The sequence below is a fragment of the Heterocephalus glaber genome, unplaced genomic scaffold, assembly GCF_053883595.1.
Source record: "Heterocephalus glaber isolate CG9 unplaced genomic scaffold, H.glaber_assembly_v1.0 deba00001451, whole genome shotgun sequence".
NCBI classification, from domain to species: Eukaryota; Metazoa; Chordata; class Mammalia; order Rodentia; family Bathyergidae; genus Heterocephalus; species Heterocephalus glaber.
The window spans coordinates 7,266,028-7,281,800 of NW_028258301.1; the positions used below are offsets into that span (position 1 = coordinate 7,266,028).

The 15,773-nt window shown below is 39.3% G+C and overlaps 1 pseudogene; it reads right to left on the minus strand.

The window, feature by feature from the left end:
- Positions 1 to 8,817: 8,817 nt before the first annotated feature.
- Positions 8,818 to 9,948, minus strand: LOC101697006 (actin-related protein 2/3 complex subunit 1A pseudogene; annotated as a pseudogene).
- Between the last annotated feature and the right edge of the window lie 5,825 nt (positions 9,949 to 15,773).

A 15,773-nucleotide genomic window follows, 5' to 3' on the forward strand; every position in this document is an offset into this window, starting at 1 on the left:
CAAAAACCCCAAACAAACAAACAAAAAAACCCCAAAAAACCCCCCAAGAAACCAAAAAAACCCTATACTGTTATCTACCATTCTGTGCTGCCTCATACAGGTACCTCACTAAAACAATAGAACACATTTCTCTTTAGATATCTCTGGGATCTGGGACTGTCTTCATTTTAGCAATATGTCTTCTTTTTTTTGTGGGGGGAGGTTTGAGACAGGATCTTGCTAGCTATATAGTTCAGGCTGGAACTCATGGTGATCCTCCTGCCTCAGCCTCTCAAGTACTGTGATTACAGGTGTGCACCACCACATGTCTGCAGTTTGCATTTTATTAATAAACAAAAATTACAGTCAGCCCTCCATATTAATGGGTTGTGCATCTGCTAATTTGACTAACCACACATGAAAATACAGTATTTGAAAAAGAACTAGAGGTGGGGGGGTGTAGCTCAGTGGCACCTCAACTGCCTGGCAAGCACAAGTTCCTGAATTTGATTCCCAGTACTGAAAAAACAAAACAAAACAAGTATTTGAAAAAGAACTGCATCTGTACTGAAAAGATAGATTTTTTTTCTTGTATTTCCTAGATAATACAGTTGAACAATTATTTACATAGTACTTACATTGTGTTAGACATTGTAGGTCATCTAGAGTTCATTGAAGGTATATGGGAGGTTGTGCAAATATGGGAGGTTCTATGCAAATATTACACCATTTTATACAAGGGACTTTAGCATCTGCATATTTTGATACCTAAGGGAGTATACTGGAATCAATCCCTGAAAATACCAAGGGATGACTGTAATCAACAGTTCCCTCTGTCCATCTGCACACCCTAAATCAAAGCACTCAATGTGAACAGACTTAAAATGAAAACTGTCAAGATTAATAATTAAATCTAACAAATTGTTGCCCTGTAGCCTGTTTGAGGGTGATCTCAAGAAATACTGTGAGGGAGTAGAAAAGTAAAACAGAGAAGTGAAGAACACCAATAAAGTTATGGCACTGAGAGGGCTCCATCCTGCTGGGTACCCTCTGAGGAAATCCTCTGAGGAACGCACCTCAGAATCATGCAATCAAGGGTTGAGGAAGCTGTACTATTTTCTTCCAAGACTCACCTGGTGTTGGCAGAGAATTTCTCTTGACAGTGCTAGTTTCCCAGTACCTCAGCCTGCCTTCCACATGGGCAGAGGCCTCCTGTGGCCAGATAAAGCACTGAGGCTGAGCAATGCAGGTGTTTGAGGAAAAGCCATCCACTATTTTTAGGTGCCTTCGGGCCTAGACCAAGAGCATACAAGTAGGGGACCAGTACCTTCTGTTACAACTTCAATACATGGGCAGATGAATAGCTGTGTCCCCGAAGATGAAGCAGGTGGATTTTGAACTACATCAGAGAACAGAAGCTGAGCACTGTGGGGCTCAGTGTGGGGCTAAGGGTTGCCAGGGCAGACCAGGCTGCTGTAATGAAAAGACACATTTTAGGATCAGATGGACCTGGGTTCAAATTCCAGCTCTATCATTTCCTGAGTGACCTTGAAGGTGACATTAAGTTTGGTTTTCTCACTTGTGAAATGAGAATAACAATACCTACTTCATAAATCAGTTGTCAGAATTAATAAAATAGAATTAAATAAAACAGGGCTGGGGGTATAGCTCAGTGGTAGAGGGCTTCCCTAGCATACCCAAGGCCCTGGGTTTATTCTCCAGCACCACTGAAAATTTTAAAAAAGGATTAAGTAAAATAGTATCTGTAATGTTCCTGGCATATAATAGATGTTCTATTCATATTGATTAGATTACAAACTGTCACAAAATGGCAGCTACAGCAATTTATCAGAGTCCACCAAAATAATGTATAAAATTTGTATAAATATTTTAATACTAAATTTATTGAGACATCATGAGATTAACACAAGTTACCTTTGGCTTTTACAATTACAAGAGGTGCTGGGCATGGTGGCTCATGCCTCTAGTCCCAGCACTCTGGAGGCTGAGGGAGGAGGAGTGCAGTGAGTTCAAGGCCAAGCTGAACTACATAGTAAGACCCTGTCTCAAAAAAATTCACCCCCGGCCCCAAAATCCCCCAAAATAAAAAAAGAGAGGCACTCAAAGTGGTAACCATTAGCTTCCAGACATTTATTTATTAGTGTGGCAAACTGCTGAAATGTTTATATATATTTTTGGGTTCTCTCTCTCTCTTTCATATATATGTATATAATTTGAATTTGTAGATTGAATAAACAAGATCCATCTTCACCATTGGGGTGAGCATTGTCCAATTTGTTGAAGGAGGGTCTGACTAGAACAAAAAGGTAGAGGAAGGTGTTTGAGCTGCAGGATCCATCCTCTCCTGCCCTTGAACATCAATAGTCTTTCTTCCTGAGCCTTTAGAGTCAGACTGAATTACAAAGCCAGCTTTTATCTTCTCCAGCTTGCAGGTGGCAGAACATGGCACTGCTCAGCCTCTATAATCATGTGAGCCAATTTCCATAATATATACTCACATACACACAGTGGTACCTTGGTTCACCAACTTAGTCCTTTCCACGATTCTGGCTGCAAACCGAATTGGATGAGAACCAAATCAAATTTCCCCATAAGGTCAACATTGAACCTAACTGAATTTGATTTGGTTTTTGTCCAACTTGGTATGTGAATTAAGTTTGTGAACTGAGGTACCACTGTATATAGATAAATAGTTTCTCTGTAATACCCTAATACAGTGGTGTTTTATGTATTTTCAAACATTTTATATAAATGGTATCATATTATGCTTATACTTCTGCAATTTTCTCTTTTCATTCAACATTCTAGTTTTTTTTGTTTTGTTTTGTTTCTTTTTTTTGGTGCCAGGGATCGAACTCTGGTCCTTGCTCTTGTGAAGCAGGTGGCAGAACCACTGAGCTAAATCCCCGGCCCTCAACATTCTAGTTTAAAGATTGACCTATATTGAAATACAATCCTTTGGTTTAACCATATTACTTACTGTGTAGCATTCCCAATGCAACCAAAACTTTGAACAAGTACAACATTTGGGGGGTCATTTTCAACTACCCTCATTTTTGTTTTCCATTGATCCCTTAAATTTATTCTGCAGAGAAAATTCTTCCCTTGCTCCTAGATAAAATTTAGAGTAGTCTTCTAACTTTTCTGATCAATCCGTTTTTAAAAAATTATTATTTTTTTTATTTTCAGACAAATGTCTTGACAAATTACCCAGGTTGGGCTCAACCTTGAGAATGTCCCATTTCCAAGTGTTGGGATCATGGGCCTGGCTTCTGGTCACTTGCAGTAGTCTTCTAGGTACAAAATACAGTCTTGGCAGGCATTTGAATCTGACTATTTCAGTCATGGGGTCTCTGTTGTGAATTCTTTGGGGACGCACTTGCTCCATTGTGTTGAACTCATAAACTCAAGCAATCCTCCCACCTCAGCCTTTCAAGTAACTTGGACTACAGTTGTGTACCATCATTCCTGGCTGGGTTCATATTCAAATCTTTGGCCTGGAGTTAATTTTTTATAAATACTGTGAGGTAGGGATCTTTTTTTTCCCCATATAGATAACTAATTACCAAAAATCATTTATTACTAATTCATCATTTCCCTCACCTTATAGTATATCAGGTTTTCATTTCAGTTTAGATTTATTTCTGTGTTCCCAAAATTGAATCTAGAGGAGTCTGAGAATTAAACACCTAAAAAAGGAGAAGGATGTTAGAGGGAGAATAGGAAGGGAGGAGGTGATATAAGACTAAGTATGTAGAAGAAAGCCTGGCAATTAGGAAGGAAAGGAAGTAGTTTATAGTTTGACATTGGAAGGTGCCTGGCATTTAAGATGAGCATCTGGCAAGGGACAGGTGATGAATCAATTACAAAAGATTTAGCCTGGCATTGTCTGGGCTTTGGAAATAAGTTGATGAGGTTTGGATTTAATAAACATTAAAATTCTAGGAACACTTAAGAACTAGCGAGGGAGGCTGGGAGTGATCATCACATGAGTTGATTTCTAAGGCTAGACAAGACCCCCATCTATTGTGGATGGTTTGAGACTAACGCATCCATCCTGCTACCACAGAGAGAACTTAATGACCATGTAGGTCTTCATTCCAAACTTCTAAAAGGCACAGTGAGGTTGAAATGTTGCTTTCATTCTGCTGTTTCATCACAGACTTCCTGCTATTAATTCAGATACAAATGACACGTATTTTCTTTAAACAAAAGGAGATTAAATTGTTGGTCTTTTCATGAACATTGCTATCCACTTACACAACCCTGTACACAATAAAAACTTTTACAAGAAAACAGGAGAATATCTTTATTTTAGGGTGCATTTTTTTGGTGGTACTAGGTATTGAAACCAGGGCCTTTGCTTTGAGCTACATCCCAGCTCATTTAAAAACTTTTCACCTTGAGATGGGGTTTTGTTCTTTTGCCCAAGCTGAGCTTAAACTTCCAGTCCTCCTGCCTGAGCTTCCAAAGTGCTGGGATTACAGGCATGTCCCATCACATCCAACTCTGGGTAAGAAGGATTTTAAAAATAGGACACAAGAAACATAAAACATGAAGGAAAAAGTTATATATTTTACATTAAAATCACATATATACAATAGCAAAAAACCCCAAACAAACCCAAATAACCTGATGTTAAAATAGGCAGTAGATAGACAATTCTTTTTTTTTTTCTTTGGTACTAGGGATTGAACTTGGGACCTTGCACTTGCAAGCCAGGTACCAGAACCACTGAGCTAAACCCCCAGCCCCCCGGCCCCTTGTATGTCTTCTTTTAAGAATTGGCCCCTTGTATGTCTTCTTTTAAGAATTGTCTATCATGAGCCGGGGATTTAGCTCAGTGGTTCCGGCGCCTGCCTCGTAAGTGCAAGGTCCCGAGTTTGATCCCTGGTACCAAAAAAAGAGAAAAAAAACTAGTAAAAGAAGACATACAAATGGCCAACAAGTGCATGAAAAAATAGTCAACATCATTAATCACCATGGAACTGCAAATCAAATCCACCTCTTCCAGTAAGAGATCAATCACCTTACCAGAGTTACAATGGCTATTATGAAAAAGACTAAAGATAACAAGTCCTGGGGAGGATGTGGAGAAAAAAGAACATTTGCACAATATTGATGGAAATGGAAATTAGTACATCCATTATGGAAAAATCTCAAAAAATTAAAAACAGAGCTACCATATAACTCAGCAACACCACTTCTGGGTATATACCCCCAGGAAATGAAATCAGAGACATATGCACTCCACTGCTCCCTGCAGCCAAGAAATGGAAACAACCTAAGTGTGCATTAGCTGACAGTTGCATAAAGAAAACATTATTCGTGCACACAATGGGATACTGTTCAGCTGTAAAAAGAATGAAACATGTCATTTGTGCCAACATGAATGGAACTAGAGACCATTGTGTTTGGTGAGGTACAGAAGGACAAATAATGCATGATCTCCCTCATATGTGGACTCTAAAAATGCTGATCTCATAGAAATTGAGAGTGGGATGGTGGTTACAAGTGGTCAGAGGGAGTAGGGAAGGGGAGGAATGGAGAGAGTGGATCCATGGATACTGAGTTAAAGTCAGATAGGAGCAAGAGGTTCCAGTGTGCCATTGTACGTGGGGTGACCACAGATAATCATGTACTGCACATTTCAGAAAGCCAGAAGAAAGGGTTTTGAAAGTTATTACCATGTAGAAGTGATAAATGTTTGAGTAGATAAATATGCTTAACCTGCCTTAAACATTACATAAAATATGCATTTTTGGAAACATAGTACTCCATTAATATGTACAATTTTTATGTTTTTATGTATCAGTTAAAATAAATGTTTAAAAGGCAAAAAAAGAAAATGTTACATAAATTACAATGTCATTATAGACAAAGTGAAAAGCTAAGGGGCAGAGTGGAAGAAGTGATCTTGTGACCTGGATGTCCAACAAGAGATATGTATTTAGAATACAATGCAGAAGTTCTAATCTATTCACAAATGTGACTATATTAGTTTCTTAGGCCACTTTAACAAATTGCTACAAAGTGATGGCTTAAAATAGTAGAAACTTATTCTATCACCGATCTAGTGGTTTGAAATCCAAAATCAAGATGTCAGCAGAGCCAGGCATGGTGGTGGATGCCTATAATCCCTGCACTCAGGAGGCTGAGGCAGGAGGATTCCCTCAAGTTCGAGACCAGCCTGAACTACATAGTGAGACCCTGTCTCAAAGAAAGAAAGAAAAAAGATGTCAGCAGTGCTCTGGTGGCTCTAAGGGGACAGTTGGTCCATGCTTCTCTACTAGCTGGTTGCAGTTGTCACCTATTGTAGCTGTTTTTTGGTGTATAGCTGCATTACTTCAATCTCCACCTGTGTATACATGATTTTCTTTCTAGGCACTCTATGGATTTCTTAGAAGGATGCCAGTAAAATTTTGAGCCCAATTTGATTTAGTAAGACTTTTTCTTAACTTGCTTTCATCTGCAAAGATCCTATTTCCAAGTACAGCCACATTCTGAGCTTCCAGTGGACATGGATTTTTGAGAGACACTATTCAACCCATTATAGTTTGCCTTCTGACCCTTCAAATTGATGTACATCTTATGTGCAAAATACATTCATCCCATCTCAATATTCTCCCAAGTCTTAACTCATTCCAGCATCAACTCTAAATCCCATGTCTCATCTGAATATCAACTCAAAAGATCCAAAATCTCGTCATCTAAATCAGATGAGACTCTTTGTGTGGCCCATATTGAAGCAACATTCTTCTCCATTTTTAGACTATAAAAACACAAGACAAATTGTCTGCCTCCAAATATAATGGTGGAACACACATAAGATAGACTCTCCCACTCTGGAAGGGAAAAAATGGAAGGAATAAAGGGGTCATTAGTCTAAAGTTAAATTTGAAACCTAGTAGGAAAAATCCCACTAGGTCTCAAGATCTGAGACTAATTCTCTGTGCCCAACAAGGCCTTTTGGCTACAACTTCTGTGTCTCTGGTTCTGCCCTCAGTGTTATTCTTCCTTTCTGTTGAATAATTTGACAGATGTGTAGCTGAGTAATGCTATCATCTCATTTCTCCCTGATCTCTGACTGCCCTCCTTCCTTTCATTCTGGTGCTGTTCCCTTCAGTCCAAGATGTCAGTGTTTCTGCTGATATTCATATTCTCAGAAACCTTGCTGATCTTTGTGGATGGCACAGAGAACACACCATTCCACAAGCGGTTCTTCGTAGATCCTTCCTGAATAACTTCATCTCTATTCCGGGATTCTACAGAGATAGTTGGTTAGATCCATAAGTCACATATCTAATCTTTTCAGCAAAAGTTTGTCCAGCTCCACCAGAGTATACTCTCTGAATGAATCGACAGATTTTCAAATTGCCAAGTGCTGCTCCTTTTTGCTTAACAATTCCTTCCTCAGTTATCTTTTTCTTCTCACACTTTACTATAAGCAGCAATGATTAACCAGGACACATCTTCCACACTTTTCTTAGAAATTTCTTGAGCTAAATATCCAACTTCAATGTTTACAATTTCTGTTTTATACCTAACAATAACATAATTCAGCTAAGTTCTTTGCCACTTTGTAATGTGAAAAGCCATCCTTCAGTGTCCAATGACATGTTGTTTCTCATTTCCATCCGAGACTTCACCAAAAACACCTTAGGCTCCATATTTTAAAAAATTATCTTTATGGCAATCTAGGATTTTTCTATCATGTGTTTCAACTTTTTTCCATCCTTCACTAATTGCCCATTTTTAAAGCTACTTCCATAATTTTAGGTATTTGTTACAGCAGTGCCTACTTCCTGATACTAAAAATCTGTATCAGTCAGGATTTTCCAGAAACACAGAAAGACAGATAGAAAATAGATAGGTAGGTAGGTGGATGGATGGATGGATATATAGATAGATAGATAGATAGATAGATAATGCTAAGACAATTTCTTGTTTTCTGGGATGCCCTAGGTTTTGATCTAATAATTTTTCAATTTATGAAATGTAATATCCCTTAAAGTCAATCAATTGAACCAGACATGATGGTATATATCTGTAATACCAGTACTCTGGGGGACTGAGGCAAAAGGATCACAATTGGAGCTCAGCCTGGGCAACTTGGTGACTTAGTGATACCCTGTCTCAAAATTAAAAAAAAAAAATTTTTTTTAAAGGCTGAGGATATAGCCAGTGTGAAAGCCCTGGGTCTAATCTCCAATACTGCAAAAACAAACAAGCAAACAAAACAGTCAATCAACTGTAGATACTAACCACATTACAAAATATCCTCACACCAACACCTAGACTAATGTTTGGTTTAAAAACTCAACTCTACAGCCTAGCCAAGTAAAGTAAAACTAACAATTACACCAACTAAACAGAAAAGTGGGTAGATAGTAAGAACAATTACTAATTCTTTTTTTTTTAACCTTCAGGATTTTTATTTAATTTTCTAGCAGGCAATTTACATACCTCCTTCACCCTTTCCTTTAAGGTAGTGTGACAATTCCATAATAAAGTACTTAAAGAGAAGCTTTGGTCAAGAATGGAATGAAATTGTAAAAATCAAACCAAACCACTGCTGCTTTAAAAAAACCCCAACACTTTCACTGATTATATTCAAACAAAAACAGTATTTGCACAGTTGTGTTACAGTGTTTCCTGGGCTGGCTTTCCTCACCATTATGCAAATGGCAGGACTGCGCTCAGCCACCGCTCTCATGCTGGATATTGGGGTCACTCACCTTCACATTATTTGGAAGCCCTGGATTGAACACTCTAAGGTCTGTAATCCCTGCATTCTGGGAAGCTCAGGCCAGAGAATCACAAATTCGAGCCTAGTCTGGGCAACTTAGTGAGACCCTTGAAATCCCAAGTTGTCATGGCTCCATTGATACCAGTAGTGCAGAATTTGTGACAGTCTTATTTGTCCACCTCATAAATAGACACTCGAGTGATGCTATTCTGGTGCAGTATCTACAAGGCTGTATTGTGGTCCTCAGTTGTGGCCCTCTTGTCCACGTTGTGGAAATGTTCCATGGCAGACATGCTGAGCTGGATGCTCTGTTTTGGAATGTCAAGCTTGGAGACAAAGGTCAAGCAGCTGAGGTCATCATAGTTAAAGAGCATTGGACAACAGTCATGGCCAGCAGCCACAACTCCGTTCTTGGAGACAAATGACACACTCAGGAGGGGTAGAAACTCAGTTTTCAGAGTGGAGACCTGCACACATTTTGAGGCATCAGCAACAGACATGGTGCTGTCCTGGCTAATGCAAGTCAGGCGGCTCCCACTGGCAGAGAAGCTGACGCCATGGACCCAGCCACCAGTGCCACTGCCACCGATCTCTGACATCAGCTGGCCAAAAGGCATCTTGCTGCTGCAGGGTGTACTGGCTGGCTTTTCATCCACTTCTTTAATGTAGGCAGAAAACACTCTTCATTTGAAGTCACATGATCCTGCTGCCAACAAAATATTGTTGGGATGCCAATCCAAGCTGAGGCCCATAGATAGAGTGAATTGGCTTTTTAATATGCTTGCTTACCCACCAGTCATTTTCAGACTGGAAGTAACAAACAGAAATGAGTCACGCTCCACTTCCCACAGCAAATTTGTTCTCTAAAGGGGACCACTTCACAAAAGTGGCTGAGTGGGTAATCCTCAGGGTCACCAAGATCGGCTTCCAGGCGCCGTCTTTTGGACTCCAGATGTAGGCCTTGTGGTCAGCTCCAAAAGTGACAATGTGGTTGCTCTTGGGAGCCCAGTTAATACCTGTGATGTATCATTGTACTCCTTGAGTTCATGAGCTTTCACCCACTGGCTCCCATTCTTCTTATAGATGCAAACTTTGTGATTACTGGGGCTAAGGGCAAACTAGGTATGGTCCTTGTTCCAGGCATGACAGGTGATTGGCTCTAGTAAAAACTGACGCGGGGGCATAGTCTTAGTGTTTTCAAAGCATAGAAAGCTGAAGTTGGGGCGGTCTGGAGGAGCTCTGGAGAATTCTCCAACTCTGGTCAGTTGACGTGAACAGGCTCCGGTGTGTGTGCATAGCCGGAGGCAATTACTAATTCTTAAAAGAGGAACCCAAATGGTCTATAGCTTAATAAATTGATACAACCATTTGAAGTTGAAAATTTCTGTGTCAGAAAACAGAAACCATTCTTTGTTTTCCAGGTATGAAAGATTTAATACATAAATTGGGGGCCTAACAAGAATTAGAAGGTCAGGGGAACAAAGGCTGGAAAAGCCACCACCAAAGATCAGAAAAGTGCCGCCCAAAATCTCACCCCAAAACACCAATAATGAGTGACTCTCAAGAGCTTTCTGGGAAGAACCAGAGAAGCTCCGCCAAGTGCCTTAGGAGTCTGCGGCAGTGAAGTGGAAGCAGGTCCTTCTCAAGGGCTCCCTGGGAATGTCTGCCCGCAGAGCTGGGGCGATTACCTCTAGGGAGGAATGGCTTCTTCTCTCCTGCTCTCCAGATCTCACACAAGTGGATCTTTTTGGTAAATTGTAACCTGCAGCCCAACCAGGAAGGGAATCTGGATAATGTAGTGCCTGGCTTATCTTTATATGATGCATAAGATATAGTAGAGGGTCTGGTACAGTGCACATGCTACCAATTCAATATAAACCCACACCCTTTTTACCTGCACTAACTTCCAAATGGAAATAAAACATACTTCATTCTAGCATGATACAGTTATCCCCAGTAACAAAGATATCTCCATTCTCTCCCCAAAACAGAAGACCCAGAATCCCACATTAGTCATCTCTAGGAGTGTCCATTCCTTTTTTTTAACCTTAGACACAATCCCACTTTCACATCTTGTAAAAACTGATATATTGAATTGTAGGTTAATCGATATTAATACCTCATATTAAATAGAGGAGAATGAGAAAAGGGTAAGAAGGGATCTATCTATCTATTTATCTATCTATCTATCTATCTTATCTATCTATCTATCTATCTATCTATCTATCTATCTATCTATCTATAATGGAAATATGTCTTTAACTCTTTTGGGAAGATACCTAGAAAGGAAATACTTGGGTTGAATGGAATTTCTATTTTTAGTTTTTTGAGGAATCTCTGTACTGATTTCCATAGTGGTTCAATAGTTTACATTCCCACCAACAATGTAGAAGTGTTCCATTTTCTGTGCGGCCTCACTAGCATTTGTTACTATTTGATTTTTTTGATGATGACCATTCTTTCTAATGTAAGTTGGAATCTCAGTGCTGCTTTATTGGTACATTGCAGGTATACAACACATTTACATTTCTCATTGGGAATTGTACCTTTACATGATGCATCTTGGTTCTTATTTTTTCCCCATTCCTAACCCTCCCTTCACCTCCTCCACCCTTCCCTATTTACAAAGACTTTATTTCCATTTTTTCCATTTCTCATCATGTTTTCCTTTCCCTTCTTTCCTTTCCCCTCCCCCTCCCACTACCCCTACCCCTTTGGACATTTTCTCCCTATTTTGCAATATCGATTATTCATTCTAATCATTGGTACATTTTAGGTATACAATATAATAACATTCATCATTGGAAATTTGCACCTTTACATATTCTTTCTTGGTTCTTATTTTTCACTCTTGCCCAGCCCTCCTTTCAACCCCTCCATTCCTCCCTATTTACAAAGATTTTGTTCCTATTTTTCCATTTTCTCATATTAATTCCATACCCTTCTTTCCTTTCCCCTACCCCTCCCACTTCCTTCCCCTTTGGCCCTTTTCTTTCCTATTTCACATGACCTATTATACATTTAGTCCTTATTTACACTTTCAGTTTCTCACACCAGAGAAACTATTCAGTATTTATACATGTGTGTCCTATTTATTTCACTTAAGAGTATCGCCTCAATGTGCATTCATTTTAGCTATAAATGTCTCTAATTTCTCATTTTTGATGGCTGAGTAGTGCTCCATTTTATTAAAAAAACACATTTTCTTTATCCAGTCTCCAGTTGATGGGCATTTGGACTGTTTCCAAGTTTTAGCTATTACAAACTGCGCTGCTATGAACATGGGTGCACATATATCACTGTGGTATGATTTTTTTAATTCTTTGGGGAAGATCCCCAACAGTGGAATAGTGGGGTCAAATGGGACTTCCAGTCCTAGTTCTTTGAGGTATCTCCATACTGATTTCCACAGTGGTTGCACCAGTCTACACTCCCACCAGCAGTGGAGCAGAGCTCCTCTTTCCCCACAGCCCTGCCAGCATTTGTTATTGGTTGATTTCATGATAGCAGCCATTCTTTCTGGAGTGAGGTGGAATCTCAGCATTGTTTTCATCTTCATCTCTCAAATGACCAGTGATGTTGAACATTTTTTTTTTTTTTTTTTTTTTTGGTACCGGGGATCGAACTTGGGTCCTTGCACTTGCGAGGCAGGTGAAGGAACCACTGAGTTAAATCCCCGGCCCAGTTGAACATTTTTTCATGTATTTATTTGCTATTTCTACTTCTTTTTTTTTTTTTTAGTTCTTTTATTGGTACATTTTAGGTATACAATTAGTTTACATTTATCATTGGGTGTTTGTACCTGTACATGATATATCTTGGTTCTTATTTTTTTTCCTCATTACCTGTGCACCCTTCACCCCCTCTGCCCTTCCCTATTTATATAGATTTCATTTCCATTTTTTTTCTTTTCTCATAGTTTTTCCTTTCCCTCTTTTCCTTTCCCCTTCCTCTCCCTTCACTCCTTCATCTTTGGACCTTTTTTTCTATTTCAAATTATCAATTATTCATTTTAATCATTTTAACCCTTGTTTACACTATCAGTTTCTCACACTAGTGAAACTATTTGGTACTTACACATGTGTGTCCTATTTATTTCACTTAAGAGTATGGCCTCAATATGCATCCATTTAGCTATAAATGACTCTAGTTTTTCATTCTTTATGGCTGAGTAGTACTTCATTTTATTAAAAAAACACATTTTCTTTATCCAGTTTCCAGTTGATGGGCACTTGGGCTGCTTCCAAGCTTTAGCTATTATAAACTGTGCTGCTGTGAACATGGGTGCACATATATCACTGTGGTAAGATTATTTTAATTCTTTTGGGAAGATACCCAGCAGGGGAATAGCTGGGTCAAATGGGACCTCTAGTCCTAGTTCTTTGAGGTGTCTCAATACTGACTCCCACAGTGGTTGCACCAGTCTGCACTCCCACCAGCAATGGAGAAGGGTTCCTTTCTCCCCACAGCCCCACCAGCATTTGTTATTTGTTGATTTCTTGATAGCAGCCATTCTTTCTGGGGTATTTCTACTTCTTTGTCTGAGAAATGTCTGTTCATTTCAGATGCCCATTTTCAGATTGGGTCTTTAAATTTGGGAGGTCTGATCTTTTTAAGTTCTTTATAGATTCGAGACAGTAGACCTTTGTCTGAGGAAAAGTAGGTGAAGATTTTTTCCCACATTGTTGGTTGTCTCTTCACACTGTTGGTGGTTTCTCTTGCTGTGCAGAAGCTTTTTAATGAGAGATCCCACTTGTTGATTGTTTGTGCTAGTTCACGGGCAACTGAGGTTTTGTTCATAAACTCAGTGTTGTTTTAATTTGCACCTCTCTAATGGCCAGAGATGTTGAACACTTCATCATATATTTATTGGCTGTTTATACTTCTTCTGAGCAGTTCCACTCGTTTCAGTTGCTCATTAATTGATTGGGTTGTTTATTTGGGGGAGGTCAAATTTTTTTGAGTTCTTTATATCTTCTAGACACTAATCCTGTTCAAGGAACAGGTGGCCAAAAATGTTTCCCATTCTGTAGGTTGTCTCTTCACTCTGCTGGTTGTTTCCCTTGCTGGGCAGAAGCCTTTTACATTTTATATGTTCCCACTTATTGATTCCTAATGTTATTTCTAGTGCAGAAGTTCTGTATAAAAAGTCCTTACCTATGCCCATGTCTTCAAGAGTTTTACTGATTTTATCTTCCAGTGGATTGTTTCTTTTAATACTTAGGTTTTGAATCCACTTTTATTTTATTTTAGTACATGAAATGTATGGATCTAGATTCAATGTTCTACTTATGTATAACCAGTTTTCCCAGCACCATTGTTAAAGAGGCTGTCTTTCCTCCAGCATGTGTGTTTTTTTTGGTACTGGGGATCGAACTCAGGACCTTGCACTTGTGAGGCAGACGGCAGAACCATTGAGCTAAATCCCCAGCCCTAGCATGTGTTTTTGACTCCTTTGTCAAACATCAGATTGCTGAATGTGCCTAGGGTTGTTTCTGCCTCCTCATTTCGGTTCCACTGATCAACATTTCTGTTTTTTGTGCCAGTATCATGCTGGTTTTAATGACTGTAACTTTGTAATATAACTTGAAATCTAGGGTTGTGATGCCTCTTGCTTTGCTCCAGATTCCCAGGATTGCTTTTGCTATTCTGGGTCTCTTCTAGTTCCATATTCATTTTAGAACTGTTTTTTTCTCTAGTTCTATGAGGAATGCTGGTGATATTTTGACTGGGATTGCATTAAATATTAGTTTTGGAAATATGATCATTTTGACAATATTGGTTCTGCCAGTCCAGGAACAGGGAATAGCTTTCCATTTTCTGTTGTCCTTTTTGATCTCCTTTTTTTCAGAGTACTATAGTTTTAATAATAGAGGTCTTTCACTTCCTTTGGTAGGTTCATGCCTAAGTATTTAAATTTCCCTGAAGCAATTGCGAATGGTTTTATTTTCCTAATTTCTTTCTCAGTAGGTTTATTATTGGTATACAGGAACACTATTGATTTTTTTTTTTTTTTGGTACCAGGGATCGAACTCAGAACCTTGTGCTTGTGAGGCAGGTGCCGGAACCACTGGGCTAAATCCCCAGCCCAACACTATTGATTTTTGTGTGTTGATTTTGTATTCTGAAGCTTGTAGTTTCAACTTTTCACTTTGTATATGGATATTGGCCAAAGTGTCTTTTGGCTGTGCTGAGGAACAGAGCCATTTACTCCCTTAAGCACTGTGTGTCCATCTCATTTCAAAGCCGCCATGCTGAGCCCTCTAAATGTTACATCCTTGAGCTTTACCCAATCTGGTTTGACTTCACCACCAAAGCTTTTATTGTCTCTCTATGAATCAATATTTCTGTTTAAAATTCTTAAGTATTTAGTGTCTATAAGAAAATCACACTATAGAAACCTATACTCTATTTAAACTAAAACCTGACCAAAGTAGTAAATAGTTTTAGTGAGTCATAAACTCTAGAGGGAACCGGAAAAAAAAATGAGGTTTCTCCTAGACTGCTTACAGAAGTTTCATGCTTTAAACAATCTGATTACATCAGTCAGCTTGTGCCCTCTGCCTTCCATAGCAACCAGATTTCCCCCTCTAAAAATAACACGCAAGAATAGTTCACATTTAACCCAGATATTCAACAAGTGTCTTTTGTTTGTTTGTTTCCTTGGATTTGGAGACAGGGTCTCACTATGTAGTGCAGACTGGCCTGGAACTCACTATGTAATCCAGGGAGGCCTTGAATTTGTAGCGATCCTCCTGCTTCTGCCTCCCAAGTGCTGGGATTACAGATGTGCACCACCATGTCAGGCAACAAGAGTTTTTTGAATGCTCATTTTGTCCAGTCCTTGAGTTCTGAGGCCTCACAGCATGCTGAGGAATGTGGACAGGTAAACTGACATTTGCCATACATAGTGTTCCTGCTCTGACAGAGATAATGATGTTATGCTGTCTTGGCCCATTTGAGGAAAAGATTCCCGGGGCACAGTACAGGAAGAACGAATGAGAGTTTCTCAAGTAAGGAGAGG